General features: G+C 31.3%; 1 long non-coding RNA gene across 4 annotated transcripts; it reads left to right on the top strand.

The window, feature by feature from the left end:
- The first annotated feature begins 542 nt into the window (after window positions 1-542).
- On the top strand, window positions 543-3,172 carry LOC135610588 (uncharacterized). 4 transcript variants are annotated; one of them, XR_010486233.1, is made up of 3 exons: window positions 584-1,521; window positions 1,610-2,383; window positions 2,671-3,172. It is a non-coding gene; the product is annotated as an uncharacterized LOC135610588 (long non-coding RNA). The 4 variants fall into 4 exon arrangements; XR_010486234.1 differs by having other exon boundaries at window positions 602-1,521; window positions 1,610-1,873; window positions 2,969-3,172; XR_010486232.1 differs by having other exon boundaries at window positions 609-1,521; window positions 1,610-1,873.
- The last annotated feature ends 15,872 nt before the right edge of the window (window positions 3,173-19,044 follow it).

Genomic DNA, 19,044 nt, shown 5'->3' with positions numbered 1-19,044 from the left:
CGTTGTGAAATTTATAAGCAAATCTTTGCTAAGGACAATTTATATGCCCACAGGTTTTTGCAAAGGAATTATTATTATTATTATTATTATTATTATAATTCAGACCATTGAAAAGCATATCGCTAGTTGATCGTTATAGATAATTTTAATTTTGCTTCAAACGATCATATGTGAAAATAATTATGCTCATTTAACTTGTGCTAATAAATATTTATGATTAGACAATCAAACAGAAAGTAGATGGCTTGATATCATTTCTATCACTGTAATATGCTACGTTGTGAAATTTATAAGCAAATCTTTGCTAAGGATAATTTATATACCCACGGGTTTTGCTAAGGACAAATTTATATGCCCACATGTTTTTGTAAAGGAATTATTATTATTATTATTATTATTATTATTATTATTATTATTTAATATTGAAATGAATTGGGACCTATTTTTTATTATTATAATTCAGACTATCCGTAGCAGGAAAGTCTCCGCATATCGGTTTACCATCCAAATTGGACGGGTTCCTTCCTACGACGGAGGAACTCGTGGTTGACTACCTCACCAACTGGATCGCCGGCACACCCCCTCCTTCCCTGGCCACTCTTTCGGTCTACGGCACCGAGCCGTTGAATCTTATTGGCAACGATCGGCAGGAGGGATTCTTTGTCGAGAGCAAGTTCGAGAACAGCTATGGCTCGCGCGTGGATCGAAAGGCCGGCACCGGGCACCGGTTCTATCAAAACGGTTAGTCCACGTTCGAAAAGCAAGAACTTGGGTTGAGTCCGTCCCGGCAGCCCATCGCGGCCCAGGAAAAACCGAGTCTCTTAGGATTTCCAAACCCTAAGGTTACGAATGGGTTCTTCACTTTGTAAAAGAGCAAGAAGTCGGCGACAAAACCGTCGGCTGCCGTGAGATCGTGGGTGGGGGCGAAAGAGCAGACTTTACTTTAACGACGGTCGGCGAAAGAGGGTGGACGATGGACGAACATGAGATCTGTTCTTCGGCTTCGAGAGACGAGTTCTATGAAGATCTTGCATCAGGCCATCTCCGACGGCACCACCATCAAAACAGTTGAGTCCACCTTATAAACCACCATCAAAACAAATGTCAAATAAGCCGGAAGAACACATCTCATATTCGTACATCGTCCACCCGGAGTTCTTCTGCCGGTAGTCGTTGAAGGAAAGGCTGCTCTTTCACCTCGCCACCATCTCGCGCCTGTCGACGGTTTTGTTGACTAGTTCTTGCTTTTTGTCCAGAGTCTAAGAACCGATGTCGATCCACGCGCGAGCCGTCCGTAAATAAGTATCGCTCAGCGTGGACAGTGAAGGGTGTGCCCCTGTAGCCTCTCGGAACAAGGTCGACGGGCTCCATGGACGACGGTTGTTTCTTGAAGAGGAGAAGAGAGGAAATGAACGAGGAAGAGGAGAAGGGAGCAGAGAGGCGAGGGGCGAGAAGACAAAGTGCCTTCATCTTCTTTGAATCCCATCGCCCCGTTCGGTCTTACTCGACTCGGAAACAAAGGTGAGCATTTTTGGTTCGAAAGGTCTCTTCTGACAGCGAAATGCATGAATTTTACAGCTGATTTGGAGCTTCCCTTGTTGGATTTTAGGTTCGAGGATCTTGAAGATGGAGGTATCTGCGCTGGTGTTGTGGCTTTTGAGGGTGGGAGCTGATGAAAGGTACAAGATTTGGTGTTGTATTGGCAATCCGTTGGCATTGCATTATGCTTCCGAGGCCAAGTGCTTCACAGTGCCATCTTCAGCAGAGGGCTGGAGCTGATGGAACCAATAATAGGTCCCTGTATGTCATCAAGGTCGGACCTTTCCACAATGCCAAGTGATTTCTTTTCGATTCTTACCACACCATCGCTTTGGTAAGTCGAGTTTACTAAGAGTTTAGTTTAATGAGACAGTTAGTTAAATAATGTCTAAATGATTCTACTATAGTTGATCTATCAGTTAGTTAATGACACAGTTAATTAGTCGAGATAAATGGTACTAAAAATTGTTCAATAATGTTAATTTCAGTTTTGAAAATCCTAATGGTTCTAAACGATCAAATATGAGTCACAAATTTGTTTATCAAAGAGATTCTTCAAAGTAGCAGTCTGGATTGATGCAGAATGATATTTGAGAAAGTTTCTTTGACATCCATGCAACTTCTTATTAATGTTCTTCGTTGGGACTCTCACTACCAACCACAATGAATCATACTTATGTAGATGTTTCTCTAAAATAAAGATCCGGAAGTACACTGTCAAGCTTGGGTAGCTTCTTAGCATATACTTCAAGATTGAGTAGCAATATTATCAGACAAATAGGATAGATGGATCACAGCAACACTCATCAATATGAAAAGAGGCAAAATCATCACAAAAATCATAGTAAGTGAACTCCATTTCTCAAAAGACACAAATGCAACCAATTTATTTTGCGATCTCATTTTTTATGCAGATTTACTGATTAAACTTATTTTCTTTCAATTTAATTTGCCCTTTTTGAGAACCTATTCTGCAAAAAGATTATCCTTTGCAAGACCTTTTGGCATATTTTCCCGCTCTTGATTTTATTTCTTGAGAGAAATGAATTTTTCCTCCCAAGCTAAGAATTTGGTTTTCTGCAGTCGATAATCTGGAGATATTACATCTTTTTTAATTGCATTCGTTTGCAGAGAACATAGTGCTGCAACACCCATATAGCCGAATACTTTCAAGCAGACAGCTAGAGTGGCCCTATGTGCATCTTCACTGTAGTGCCAGATTTATTTTGCTGGAGCATTGTTAGGAACTAGCTTATTAAGTAAATGTTTTTATTTCTTTAGATTATTAGTTATCGAATTCATCATGGCAATCAGAGTTCTGCATTCACTATCTCCCTCACCCCACAACATGGAACTTGTGGTTCGTTTTAACATTTCATTCAGTGATGTACTTCCATGTGATGACATGAATTTATGCATCTTCTTTCAGGTTGAGAGATCATTTGACTTATCCAGGGTTCGTAAATGTTTTTTTTTCTTGACTTGATTAAAAACATGTATGTTTATTCTGTGGGTTATGGATGTATTTTACAGATTTTCTGGTGAACTATACCTAAAATTTGTATGTGTCTTTGAGATGTCACTTATATGAATTCATGCCTTCTTGTTAATTATTGAGGATCAAAATTTTCAATGGCCGAGTCTTTGAGAAGTCAGTTATATGATGTATATGCCAAAAGGATGTGTTGCTTGTGGAGTGCACTAAATTGCTGTGTGATAGAACATACAAGTAATGTTAAGTTCTACATGAGGTTCTCCGTTTCTTCAATTTTTTAGCTTATTGTTCTGATATGCTAATCTGTTTTAGTTGTTTCATGCGACTTTGACACAATCATCATAAACTTTTGAAGTCCTATAGTTACCAATAGTCACCCAAAGTCTCCTCCAAAAGCATCATAAACAGACACACTGCAGCTGAGGATGTACATCTTGCTACCAGCTTAGAGAAGAACCTGCAGCTGTGTTCACTTTAGTTACTTGTTTTCTGCAAAGATACATGATCATTCTCTATGAATGAATGATTGGTGAAACATCCTTCAGTTTCTCCAATCATATGATGCTTTCATGATCCGTCTTTCTGGAGCAAACATCTCTCCAGTGTATATGAACTGGTAAAAGTCCTATGTACTAATCTTCATGAGCTAAATAAATCTTTGCATCTCCATTTCTTCATGAGAAACATTCTATCTGACAAGTTCTTGTTGATTTATGTACCGTATATACCTGTATGGTAAGACTGCAAGATGAACATATTGATGACTAACATTATTCCAATATATGACAGTATAACAATACAAAATGAATCATCAACTCCTAGCAGCATTTTCATGTGAGTTTCTCGAGATGGGAATAAACACAATAGTCAATGACTACACCTACCAGCATTTTCATTCGAAACATATCGGTCTATGCCACACAATCCTCACCGTAAGATCTTAATTAATGCTTCAAACTATTATTATCTTCTATCATTTTCATTATTTTGATATGATTGAATAGTTTCTTCAAATCAAATTAATTAAGAAATATTTGAAGGGTTTTCATCTTTTTATAGTTGACTGATGGCTTCTTGGAGAGGCTATATAGAGTGGTCATTTACTGCTTTTCAAAGATGACTGATAATAATAAATATAAAATTGAAAAATCTAAAGTGAGAGTTCTGGTCCAAGAAGTACCAAAGTTCAAAAAGAAAATTTTACAGAAATTCTTAACAACAATGGCTGGAGATACGTTATTTCGTTTCCACATCAATTTTTTATTGTGTTTCTATTATAATGATTAAGAAATATATTTTAGTATTAAAGATTTCTTATATTTGGTATTAGAGCCGATTGACCTCTGCCTTGATATGAAATAGTTATTTTTCTACCATGAATATGACTTTATTTTATTTTATTTTTTAAACTTCTTGATATATTTCATATTGAAATTATGATGATATGATATTTTTAATAATTTTAGACAATAAAATGCTATATTTGATTATATCTAATCATGCTTATAAGTCAATTTTATATGTCTAAAATGTCTAGTGATCCATATAATCTTAATTAATTAATAATTAGTCAAAGCATCCTTAATTAATTAAAATTATATATAAAGTTAAAATAAGGATCACATAGGTAATTAGACATCATATCGTAACTGATTATATTTCATATAATAATTATTATCCCATAGGATTTTTTTATTATATTAATATAATTAATCCGGATAAAATATCATATTATTTTCATAATTTACCCATAGGGATTATGAATTAGAATATAATTTGATAGTTTTATCATAAAGACCATTTGAATCTATTTGAATTAAGAATTTAGTTCACAGGCAATTTTTATATCATGAAATTCATATTTTTTGGTTTGTTTCACATTGGTAAAACATACAATTTAGACTATTAAGCTTTAAATTTTGACATAAGCATGTTTGATTTTATACAGTTTCTCAAACTGTTAATTTCTCTGATATTCGATGTGATATTCCCAAACATAATGGTGATAACCATAAGATATGGAAGGAGAGGGTTCTCCTCTATTTAGGGTGGATAGATATTGATTATACTATTAAGAAAGACGAACCACCTACAGTCACTAATACTAGCATTCCAACTGATGTCACGTTATATGAGCGATGGGAGCGATCCAATCGGCTTAGCGTGATTTTTATCAAAACTAACATAATTGCTGGTATACAAGGTTCTGTTGACCAGCATGAAAAGTCCGAGACTTGCTACAAGCTTTTGATAAGCAATTCATCACTTCGGAAAAAGCACTAGCAAGTACCCTTATAATGAAATTTTCATCCCTTAGACTCACCGACATAAAGGGTGTGCGTGAACATATAATACAAATGCGAGATATTACGACTAAACTCGAGATTAATAAGTCAGAATATATTTTGAACACCCTTCCACATTACATTTGGTATCAGAGCATATTAGCACTGAATAGATGATTACTGATCCTTTGACTAAAGACATGCCACCTTTGAAATTCAAGGATCATGTAGAGAAAATGGGACTTGGTTCCATTTTGTAATGATATTGAAACTTTTATATATTATGATATTTTCTCATTCATGTGCACATTATTTTAAGAAAATATATTGTTACCGAACCAAGAATAAACATAAGGTTTATTCATTAAAAATATTACCGCATTAAGATTAAGAAACTAAATACATCGTAATATATGGATGATAATACTTGCTCTTAGAGGACTTATCGCTATGATTCATGTATTTATTTATTAAGAAAGTTGCTAAAAAAGATTAATTCAAATTATTAAGCAAGACGCATGGATCAAGTGAGAGAATTTAACCATTATTATTAAATATCTTATTTAATAATTATGTAATTGTTCTCATTATGATTTATAATTCATTATCATGAATTTCTTCATTTATTATGGTCTAAATGATTTCAGTTTTTTATTCATTATAAATAAAATTATTATTATTAAATTAAATATTTAATATCATTAAAATTCTTTATTATGGTGCAAACGTTATACATTTGAATTAATTCTTGAATGAGTTGGTGATAATAAATATTCTTGATGCGAGAACATCTATATAAACAAGGATTTTGGTCTCTGGGCTCAACATCTCTTTGAAGCAAAAGGATTTCTTACATCATCTAAAGCGAGAGTTCTGTGCCGAGATGTGCCAAAGTTCAAAAAGAAATTCTTGACAACAATGGCTGGAGGTATACTATTTCATTTCTGTATCAATTTTTATTGTGTTTCTATTATAATGGTTTAGAAACACATTTTGGTATCAAAGATTTCTTACAAAGTTTTCTGTCACATGAAGAAGAGCTAGCATCAACCCATCTTTGGAGGCAAGTTCATGAAAATAATTGAGTCTGCGTTCACGGAGGCCACGACAGAGACGCTCATCAACGACAATTTCGTTAGGCAGAAGAGAAATAGAGAGAAATATTCTACTCTCTCATCAGCAGCTCCGAAGAAGCCATGCCGAGGGTTGGTTGCACATTCCAGCGGAGCATTGCAGTCCGACATCTCACCACCTCCAACCACGGTGGTGCAACAACCTTTATCGACTCCCGTTGTGACACCCCTAGAGAGTTGTCTTTCCTCATGTATGAAATAATGTTCTTGTCGTTATAGGATACTACCAAGGGTCTTCTGTGATAGAACCACCTCAACATGTAGCTCCACCACCCAAGAGAATTGGCTTTTCTCGGAAGAATGACTAGTGATCAAGCTTTTGATGAGCAATTCATAACTTCAGAAAAAGCACTACCAAGTACCCTTATAATGAAATTTTAATCCCTTAGACTCACCGACATAAAGGGTGTGAGTGAACATATAATACAAATGCAAGATATTACGACTCAACTCTTGATTAATAAGTCAGAATATATTCTGAACACCCTTCCACATTACATTAGGTATCAGGGCATATTAGCACTGAATAGATGATTACTGATCCGTTGACTAAAGACATGCCACCTTTGAAATTCAAGGATTATGTAGAGAAAATGGGACTTGGTTCCATTTTGTAATGATATTGAAACTTTTATATATTATGATATTTTTTCATTCATGTGCATATCATTTTAAGAAAATATATTGTTACCGAACCAAGAATAAACATAAGGTTTATTCATTAAGAAATATTACCGCATTAAGATTAAGAAACTAAATACATCGTAATATATGGATGATAATACTTGCTCTTAGAGGACTTATCGCTATGATTCATGTATTTATTTATTAAGAAAGTTGCTAAAAAAGATTAATTCAAATTATTAAGCTAGACGCATGGATCAAGTGAGAGAATTTAACCATTATTATTAAATATCTTATTTAATAATTATGTAATTGTTCTCATTATGATTTATAATTCATTATCATGAATTTATTCATTTATTATGGTCTAAATGATTTCAGTTTTTTATTCATTATAAATAAAATTATTATTCTTAAATTAAATATTTAATATCATTAAAATTCTTTATTATGGTCTAAACGTTATAAATTTGAATTAATTCGTGAATGAGTTGGTGATAATAAATATTCTTGATGGGAGAACATCTATATAAACAAGTATTTTGGTCCTTGGGCTCAACATCTCTTTGAAGCAAAAGGATTTCTTACACCATCTAAAGCGAGAATTCTGTGCAGAGATGTGCCAAAGTTCAAGAAGAAATTCTTGATAACAATGGCCGGAGGTATACTATTTCATTTCTGTATCAATTTTTATTTTGTTTCTATTATAATGGTTTAGAAACACATTTTGGTATCAAAGATTTCTTACAAAGTTCTCTGTCACATGAAGAAGAGCTGGCATCAACCCATCTTTGGAGGCAAGTTCATGAAAACAGTTGAGTCTGCGTTCACGGAGGCCACGACAGAGACGCTCATCAACGAAAATTTCGTTAGGCAGAAGAGAAATAGAGAGAAATATTGTACTCTCTCATCAGCAGCTCCGAAGAAGCCATGCCGAGGGTTGGTTGCACATTCCAGCGGAGCATTGCAGTCCGACATCTCACCACCTCCAACCACGGTGGTGCAACAACCTTTATCGACTCCCGTTGTGACGCCCCCAGAGAGTTGTCTTTCCTCATGTATGAAATAATGTTCTTGTTGTTATAGGATACTACCAAGGGTCTTCTGTGATAGCACCACCTCAACATGTAGCTCCATCACCCAAGAGAATTGGCTTTTCTCGGAAGAATGACTAGTGATCAAGCTTTTGATGAGCAATTCATCACTTCAGAAAAAGCACTAGTAAGTACCCTTATAATGAAATTTTCATCCCTTACACTCACCGACATAAAGGGTGTGCGTGAACATATAATACAAATGTGAGATATTACGACTAAACTCGAGATTAATAAGTCAGAATATATTCTGAACACCCTTCCACATTACATTTGGTATCAGAGCATATTAGCACTGAATAGATGATTACTGATCCTTTGACTAAAGACATGCCACCTTTGAAATTCAAGGATCATGTAGAGAAAATGGGACTTGGTTCCATTTTATAATGATATTAAAACTTTTATATATTATGATATTTTCTCATTCATGTGCACATTATTTTAAGAAAATATATTGTTACCGAACCAAGAATAAACATAAGGTTTATTCATTAAGTAATATTACCACATTAAGATTAAGAAACTAAATATATCGTAATATATGGATGATAATATTTGCTCTTAGAGGACTTATCGCTATGATTCATGTATTTATTTATTAAGAAAGATGTTAAAAAAGATTAATTCAAATTATTAAGCTAGACGCATGGATCAAGTGAGAGAATGTAACCATTATTATTAAATATCTTATTTAATAATTATGTAATTGTTCTCATTATGATTTATAATTCATTATCATGAATTTCTTCATTTATTATGGTCTAAATGATTTCAGTTTTTTATTCATTATAAATAAAATTATTATTATTAAATTAAATATTTAATATCATTAAAATTCTTTATTATGGTGCAAACGTTATAAATTTGAATTAATTCTTGTATGAGTTGGTGATAATAAATATTCTTGATGGGAGAACATCTATAAAAACAAGGATTTTAGTCCCTGGGCTCAACATCTCTTAGAAGCAAAAAGATTTCTTACACAATCTAAAGCGAGAGTTCTATGCCGAGATGTGCCAAAGTTCAAGAAGAAATTCTTGACAACAATGGCTGGAGGTATACTATTTCATTTCTGTATCAATTTTTATTGTATTTCTATTATAATGGTTTAGAAACACATTTTGGTATCAAAGATTTCTTACAAAGTTCTCTGTCACATGAAGAAGAGCTGGCATCAACTCATCTTTGGAGGCAAGTTCATGAAAACAATTGAGTCTGCGTTCACGGAGGCCACGATAGAGACGCTCATCAATGAAAATTTCGTTAGGCAGAAGAGAAATAGAGAGAAATATTCTACTCTCTCATCAGCAGTTCCGAAGAAGCCATGCCGAGGGTTGGTTGCACATTCCAGCGGAGCATTGCAGTCCGACATCTCACCACCTCCAACCACGGTGGTGCAACAACCTTTATCGACTCCCGTTGTGACACCCCCAGAGAGTTGTCTTTCCTCATGTATGAAATAATGTTCTTGTTGTTATAGGATACTACCAAGGGTCTTCTGTGATAGCACCACCTCAACATGTAGCTCCACCACCCAAGAGAATTGGCTTTTCTCGGAAGAATGACTAGTGATCAAGCTTTTGATGAGCAATTCATCACTTCAGAAAAAGCACTAGCAAGTACCCTTATAATGAAATTTTCATCCCTTAGACTCACCGACATAAAGGGTGTGCATGAACATATAATACAAATGCGAGATATTACGACTATACTCGAGATTAATAATTCAGAATATATTCTGAACACCCTTCCATATTACATTTGGTATCAGAGCATATTAGCACTGAATAGATGATTACTGATTCTTTGACTAAAGACATGCCACCTTTGAAATTCAAGGATCATGTAGAGAAAATGGGACTTGGTTCCATTTTGTAATGATATTGAAACTTTTATATATAATGATATTTTCTCATTCATGTGCACATTATTTTAAGAAAATATATTGTTACCGAACCAAGAATAAACATAAGGTTTATTCATTAAGTAATATTACCACATTAAGATTAAGAAACTAAATACATCGTAATATATGGATGATAATACTTGCTCTTAGAGGACTTATCGCTATGATTCATGTATTTATTTATTAAGAAAGTTGTTAAAAAAGATTAATTCAAATTATTAAGCTAGACGCATGGATCAAGTGAGAGAATGTAACCATTATTATTAAATATCTTATTTAATAATTATGTAATTGTTCTCATTATGATTTATAATTCATTATCATGAATTTCTTCATTTATTATGGTCTAAATGATTTTAGTTTTTTATTCATTATAAATAAAATTATTATTATTAAATTAAATATTTAATATCATTAAAATTCTTTATTATGGTGCAAACGTTATAAATTTGAATTAATTCTTGTATGAGTTGGTGATAATAAATATTCTTGATGGGAGAACATCTATATAAACAAGGATTTTAGTCCTTGGGCTCAACATCTCTTTGAAGCAAAAGGATTTCTTACACCATCTAAAGCGAGAGTTCTGTGCCGAGATGTGCCAAAGTTAAAGAAGAAATTCTTGACAACAATGGCCGGAGGTATACTATTTCATTTCTGTATCAATTTTTATTGTGTTTCTATTATAATGGTTTAGAAACCAATTTTGGTATCAAAGATTTCTTACAAAGTTCTCTGTCACATGAAGAAGAGCTGGCATCAACCCATCTTTGGAGGCAAGTTCATGAAAACAGTTGAGTCTGCGTTCACGGAGGCCACGACAGAGACGCTCATCAACGACAATTTCGTTAGGCAGAAGAGAAATAGAGAGAAATATTGTACTCTCTCATCAGCAGCTCCGAAGAAGCCATGCCGAGGGTTGGTTGCACATTCCAGCGGAGCATTGCAGTCCGACATCTCACCACCTCCAACCACGGTGGTGCAACAACCTTTATCGACTCCCGTTGTGACACCCCCAAAGAGTTGTCTTTCCTCATGTATGAAATAATGTTCTTGTTGTTATAGGATACTACCAAGGGTCTTCTGTGATAGCACCACCTCAACATGTAGCTCCACCACCCAAGAGAATTGACTTTTCTCGAAAGAATGACTAGTGATCAAGCTTTTGATGAGCAATTCATCACTTCAGAAAAAGCACTAGCAAGTACCCTTATAATGAAATTTTCATCCCTTAGACTCACCGACATAAAGGGTGTGCATGAACATATAATACAAATGCGAGATATTACGACTTAACTTAAAAACTTGAGATTAATATGTCAGAATCTTTCCTAGTACACTATATTCTGAACACCCTTCCACATTACATTTGGTATCAGAGTATATTAGTACTGAATAGATGATTACTGATCCTTTGACTAAAGACATGCCACCTCTGAAATTTATGGATCATGTAGAGAAAATGAGAATTGGTTCTACTTTGTAATGATATTGAAACTTTTATATATTATGATATTTTCTCATTCATGTGCATATTATTTTAAGAAAATATATTGTTACTGAACCAAGAAAAAACATAAGGTTTATTCATTAAGTAATATTACCACATTAAGATTAAGAAACTAAATACATCGTAATATATGGATGATAATACTTGCTCTTAGAGGACTTATCGCTATGATTCATGTATTTATTTATTAAGAAAGTTGTTCAAGAAAGATTAATTCAAATTATTAAGCTAAACGCATGGACCAAGTGAGAGAATGTAACCATTATTATTAAATATCTTATTTAATAATTATGTAATAGTTCTCATTTTGATTCATAATTCATTATCATGAATTTCTTCATTTATTATGGTCTAAATGATTTCAGTTTTTTATTCATTATAAATAAAATTATTATTATTAAATTAAATATTTAATATCATTAAAATTCTTCATTATGGTCCAAACGTTATAAATTTGAATTTATTCTTGAACGTTATGAGTTGGTGATAATAAATATTCTTGATGGGAGAACATCTATATAAACAAGGATTTTGGTTCCTAGGCTCAACATCTCTTTGAAGCAAAAGGATTTCTTACACCATCTAAAGCGAGAGTTCTGTGCCGAGATGTGCCAAAGTTAAAGATGAAATCTTTGCAGAAATTCTTGACAACAATGGCTGGAGGTATACTATTTTGTTTCTGTATCAATTTTTATTGTGTTTCTATTATAATGATTTAGAAACACATTTTGGTATCAAAGATTTCTTACAAAGTTCTCTGTCACATGAAGAAGAGCTGGCATCAACTTATCTTTGGAGGCAAGTTCATGAAAACAGTTGAGTCTGCGTTCACGGAGGCCACGACAGAGACGCTCATCGACGACAATTTCGTTAGGCAGAAGAGAACTAGAGAGAAATATTCTACTCTCTCATCAGCAACTCCGAAGAAGCCATGCCGAGGGTTGGTTGCACATTCCAGCGGAGCATTGTAGTCCGACATCTCACCACCTCCAACCACGATGGTGCAACAACCTTTATCGACTCCCGTTGTGACACCCCCATAGAGTTGTCTTTCCTCATGTATGAAATAATGTTCTTGTTGTTATAGGATACTACCAGGGGTCTTATGTGATAGCACCACCTCAACATGTAGCTCCACCACCCAAGAGAATTGGCTTTTCTCGGAAGAATGACTAGTGATCAAGTGTACATGACTTCTTGATTTTTGCTCTTAAAAATTTGTTCTATTACTCTATAAACGAAACCTTGTGTTTCTTTATTTATCTATTTTTTTAATGATAAAAGTAGCCAACATTAGAGGAATATTATCTTTAACGGACGAACAAAGATTAAGTGGAATAGTGAAAAATAAATATTATTTGCATCTTATACAAAAAGCTTCTTATTTGTACGAGTTTTTGAGAACCGTTTGAATCATTCTTTATTTAAACCGGTCCTCAAAAACTCAAAATGCATCTCATTACAACTTTATTTTTTTGCATTAGCTTTTCTTCGAAGAATGATTAGCGATCAAGTGTTTATGGCTTCTTGATTTTTGCTCTTAAAGAATTATTCTAATACTATGTAACCAAAACCTTGTGTTTCTTTATTTATTAGTTTTTTTTTTTATAAAAGTAGTCAACATTAGAGGAATATTATCTTTGATTGATGAACAAAGATTAAGTGGAACAATGAAAATGAAACATAATTTGCATCTTATATAAAAAAACTTCTTGTTTGTATGAGTGTTTTAGAACTATTTTAATCATTCATTATTCAAAATGGTTCTAAAAAACTTAAAATGCATCTTATAAACTTCTCAACAACTTTATTCTTTTGCATTGGCTTTTCTTGGAAGAATGATTAGTGATGTTCATGGCTTCTTGATTTTTGCTCTTAAAGATTTGTTCTAAACTTCTATAACCAAAACCTTATATTTTTTGTTTATCTATTTTTTTTTGTGATAAAAGTAGTTAACATTAGAGGAATATTATATTTAATTGACGAACAAAGATTAAGTGGAATAGTAAAAATTAAACATTATTTGCATTTTATATAAAAAAGCTTTTGGTTTGTGTGAGTTTTGTAGAACCGTTTGAATCATTCCTTATTCAAAACGATACTCAAAAACTCAAAATTTATCTCATTACAACTTTATTCTTTTGCATTGGCTTTTCTTGGAAGAATGATTAGTGATTAAGTGTTCATGGCTTCTTGATTTTTACTCTTAAAGATTTGTTCTAATACTCTGTAACCAAAACCTTGCGTTTCTTTGTTTATCTATTTTTTTTAGTGATAAAAGTAGCCAACAATAGAGGAATATGATCTTTAACTGATAAATAAAGATTAAGTGGAATAGTAAAAATTAAACATGATTTGCATCTTATATAAAAAAGCTTCTTGTTTGTATGAGTTTTTGAGCATCGTTTGAATCATTCATAATTCAAAACGGTTCTTAAAAACTTAATATGCATCTTATTACAATTTTATTCTTTTGCATTAGCTTTTCTTGAAAGAATGATTAGTGATTATGACTTCTTGATTTTTGCTCCTAAAAAATTGTTCTAATACTCTGTAAACAAAACCTTCAGTTTCTTTATTTATATATATTTTTTTGTGATAAAAGTAGCCAACATTAGAGGAATATTATCTTTAACTGATGAACAAAGATTAAGTGGAACAGTGAAAATTAAACATGATTTGCATCTTATATAAAAAAATCTTCTTGTTTGTGTGAGTTTTTGAGAATCATTTAAATCATTCCTTATTCAAAACGGTCCTCAAAAACATAAAATGCATCTCATTACATCTTTATTCTTTTGCATTGGCTTTTTTTGAAAGGATGATTAGTGATCAAGTGTTCATGTCTTCTTGATTTTTGCTCTTAAAGATTTGTTCTAATACTCTATAACCAAAACCTTGTTTTTTTGTTTATTTATTTATTTTTATGATAAAATTAGCCAACATTAGAGGAATATTATCTTTAACTGACGAACAAAGATTAAGTAGAACAGTGACAATTAAACATGATTTTCATGTTATATAAAAAATCTTCTTGTTTGTGTGAGTTTTTCAGAATCGTTTAAATCATTCCTTGTTCAAAACGGTTATAAAAAATGTAAAATGCATCTCATTGCAACTTTATTATTTTGCATTGGCTTTTATTAGAAGAACGATTAGTGATCAAGTGTTCATGACCTCTTGATTTTTTATCTTAAAGATTTGTTCTAATACTCTATAACCAAAACCTTGTGTTTATTTGTTTATCTATTTTTTTTAAGATAAAAGTAGCTAACATTAGAGGAATATTATCTTTAACCAACGAACAAAGATTAAGTGGAACAATAAAAATTAAACATGATTTGCATCTTATATAAAAATGCTTTTTGTTTGTGTGAGTTTTTGAGAACCATTTGAATCATTCCTTATTCAAAACGGTTCTCAAAAACTCAAAATGCATCTCATTACAAATTTAATTTTTTGCATTGGCTTTCGTGGAAGAATGATTAGTGATCAAGTGTTCATGGCTTCTTGATTTTTGCTTTTAAAGATTTATTCTAATACTTAGTAACTATAATCTTGTGTTTTTTGTTTATCTGTTTTCTTTTGTGATAAAAGTAGCTAACATTAGAGGAATATTATCTTTAACTGATGAACAAAGGTTAAGTGAAACAATAAAAATTAAATATGATTTGCATCTTAAAAATTTGTTCTAATACTCTATAACCAAAACATTTTATTTCTTTGTTTATCTATTTTTTTTATGATAAAAGTAGCCAACATTAGAGAAATATTATTTTTAACTGAAGAACAAAGATTAAGCAGAATAGTGAAAATTAAACATGATTTGCATCTTATATAAAAAAGCTTCTTTTTGTGTGAGTTTTTTAGAACCGTTAAAATCATTTCTTATTCAAAACGGTCCTCAAAAACTTAAAATGCATCTCATTACAACTTTATTTTTTTGCATTGTCTTTCTTGGAAGAATGATTAGTGAAGTGTTCATGGCTTCTTGATTTTTGCTCTTAAAGATTTATTCTAATACTTAGTAACCGAAACCTTGTGTTTTTTGTTTATTTGTTTTCTTTATTATAAAAGTAGCTAATATTAGAGGAATATTATCTTTAACTGACGAACAAAGATTAAGTAGAAGAGTGAAAATTAAACATGATTTACATCTTATATAAAAAAAGCTTTTGGTTTGTGTGAGTTTTTTAGAACCGTTTGAATCATTCGTTATTCTAAACGGTCCTCAAAAACTCAAAATTCATCTTATTTCAACTTTATTCTTTTGCATTGGCTCTTCTTAGAAGAATGATTAGTGATCAAGTATTTATGACTTCTTGATTTTTGCTCTTAAAAATTTGTTCTAATACTCTGTAACCAAAACTTTGTGTTTTTTTGTTTATCTGTTTTTTTTGTGTGATAAAAGTAGCCAACATTAGAGGAATATTATCTTTAACTAACGAATAAAGATTAAGTGAAACAGTGAAAATTAAACATAATTTGCATCGTATATAAAAAAAATTTCTTCTTTGTATGAGTTTTTGAAAACCATTTGAATCATTCCTGATTCAAAACGGCTCTCAAATACTTAAAATGCATCTCAGTATAATTTTATTCTTTTGCATTGGCTTTTCTTGGAAGAATGATTAGTGATCAAGTATTCATGGCTTCTTGATTTTTACTCTTAAAGACTTTGTAACCAAAACCTTGTGTTTATTTGTTTATCTTTTTTTTTTTTGATAAATGTATCCAACATTAGAGGAATATTATCTAACTGACGAACAAAGATTAACTGGAATAGTAAAAATTAAACATGTTTTTTTATCTTATATAAAAAATCTTCATATTTGTGTGAGTTTTTGAGAACTGTTTGAATCATTCCTTATTCAAAAAGGTTCTCAAAAATGTAAAATGCATCTAATTACAACTTTATAATTTTGCATTGGCTTTTCTTGGAAGAATTATTAGTTATCAAGTGTACATGGCTTTTTGATTTTTGCTCTTAAAGATTTGTTCTAATACTCTGTAACCAAAACCTTGTGTTTCTTTGTTTATCTATTTTTTTTAATGATAAAAGTAGTCAACATTAGAGGAATATTATCTTTGACTAACGAACAAAGATTAAGTGGAATAGTAAAAATTAAACATGATTTGCATCTTATATAAAAAAGCTTCTAGTTTGTGTGAGTTTTTTAGAACCGTTTGAATCATTCCTTATTCAAAACGGTCCTCAAAAACTCAAAATTCATCTCATTACAACTTTATTCTTTTGCATTGATTTTTTTGGAAGAATAATTAGCGACCAAGTGTTCACGACTTTTTGATTTTTGCTCTTAAATATTTGTACTACTACTATGTAACTAAAACTTTGTGTTTCTTTGTTTATCTTTTTTTTTATGTGATAAAAGTAGCCAACATTAGAGGAATATTATCTTTAACTGACGAACAAAGATTAAGTGGAACAGTGATAATTAAACATGATTTACATCTTATATAAAAAACTTCTTGTTTGTGTGAGTTTTGGAAAATCGTTTGAATCATTCCTTATTCAAAACGTTTCTCAAAAACTTAAAATGTATCTCATTACAAATTTATTCTTTTGTATTGGCTTTCTTGGAAAAATGATTAGTGATCAAGTATTCATGGCTTCTTGATTTTTGCTCTTAAAGATTTTTTCTAATCCTTTGTAACCAAAACCTTGTGTTTCTTTGTTTATCTGTTTTTTTTTTTGTGATAAAAGTAGCCAACATTAGAGGTATATTATCTTTAACTGATGAATAAAGATTAAGTGGAAGAGTGATAATTAAACATGATTTACATCTTATATAAAAAAACTTCTTGTTTGTATGAGTTTTTGAAAATCGTTTGAATCATTCCTTATTCAAAACTATTCTTATAAACTTAAAATGTATCTCATTACAAATTTATTATTTTGCATTGGCTTTCTTGGAAGAATGATTAGTGATAAGTATTCATGGCTTCTTGATTTTTGCTCTTAAAGATTTTTTCTAATACTATGTAACCAAAACCTTATGTTTCTTTATTTATCTTTTTTTTTTTGTGTGATAAAAGTAGCCAACATAAGAGATATATTATCTTTAACTGATGAATAAAGATTAAGTGGAGCAGTGAAAATTAAACATGATTTGCATCTTATATAAAATAAAGCTTCTTGTTTGTATGATTTTTTGTGAACCATTTGAATCATTTCTTATTCGGTCCTCAAAAACTCAAAATGCATCTTATTATAATTCTAATTCATTTTATTCTTTTGCATTGTATAGTGAATGATTTTAAAAATCTTAAAATCAAAGACAAAAAAAATTTATTTTTGTATTATTAATGAAAGACTATCGATGAAAGTAATTAGATATAATAGCTTGCCCCTCATCACTTGATAGCAAGAGAACAACTTCAAGATAAATACCAATACATATTAGGATGGATGATCCGTTTCGCATCTTATTTTGCATCTTAACATGTAACCTATTTGGTCAGTTCCTAATGTAGACGACTTCAAGGATTGGGGGAAAAATTAAATATTCTTTTTTGCTACTTATTTATCAAGATATAGCTATAAAATATATTTCTTTTCATCAATAGTTTGCCTTTAGCAACAAAATATATTGCATCTCCAATATTGATTGGAGCAACAAGAGCTTCCATTAAAACTCTTCAGCAAGATTTTTCTTTTTTCAGTGCAAAAATTATTTTCTCATTTAAAGGTTAATTCTATTTAAATTTGATGGTTTGTTATTCGATCTTGTATTTATTTGACAGGAATATATAAATGGTTATTCACTTATAGAGTATACTTTAGAGTAGAAAGTCGATTTTCTTAACAAGAAAAGTTAAATTTTCTTTTAATTTAGAGAAGAAAAGAAACTTATGCCCACAAGTTTTAATTAGGACAAATTTTTCCCTAACTAGCTTTTAAAACAATGAAAATTTAATTGAAAGAAAACAATGTTAGTAAAACTCCTCAATAAGAATTTTTTATTTTTCAGTGAAAACAATTTTTTTATCATTTAAAAATTAATTTTATAAAAATTTGAAGGTATGTTATTCATCAAGATCTTATACTTGTTTGACAGGAATATATAAATGGTGATTCACTTACAGAGTATACTTCAGAGCAAAAAGTCAATTTTCTTATTAGGAAAAGTCAAAACTTTTTTCTTTTTTTAAAATTAGAGAAGACCAGAAACTTATGCCCACAAGTTTTAATAAGGACAAAATTTTCCCTAACTAGCTTTTAAAACAACATAAATTTAATTTAAAAAAAACAATGTTAGTAAAATTCCTCAGCAAGAATTTTATATTTTTTAGTGAAAACAGTTATTTTCTCATTTAAAGGTTAATTTTATATAAATTTGAAGATATATTATTAATCAAGATCTTGTACTTGTTTGATAGAAATATATAAATGGTGATTCGCTTACATAGTATACTTTAAAGCAAAAAGTCGAT

The sequence above is a fragment of the Musa acuminata genome, chromosome BXJ2-4 (assembly GCF_036884655.1).
Source record: "Musa acuminata AAA Group cultivar baxijiao chromosome BXJ2-4, Cavendish_Baxijiao_AAA, whole genome shotgun sequence".
In the NCBI taxonomy this organism is placed as follows: Eukaryota; Viridiplantae; Streptophyta; class Magnoliopsida; order Zingiberales; family Musaceae; genus Musa; species Musa acuminata.
The sequence above is the reverse complement of the archived record's forward strand: the minus strand, read 5'-3'. Positions and strand labels throughout refer to the sequence as shown.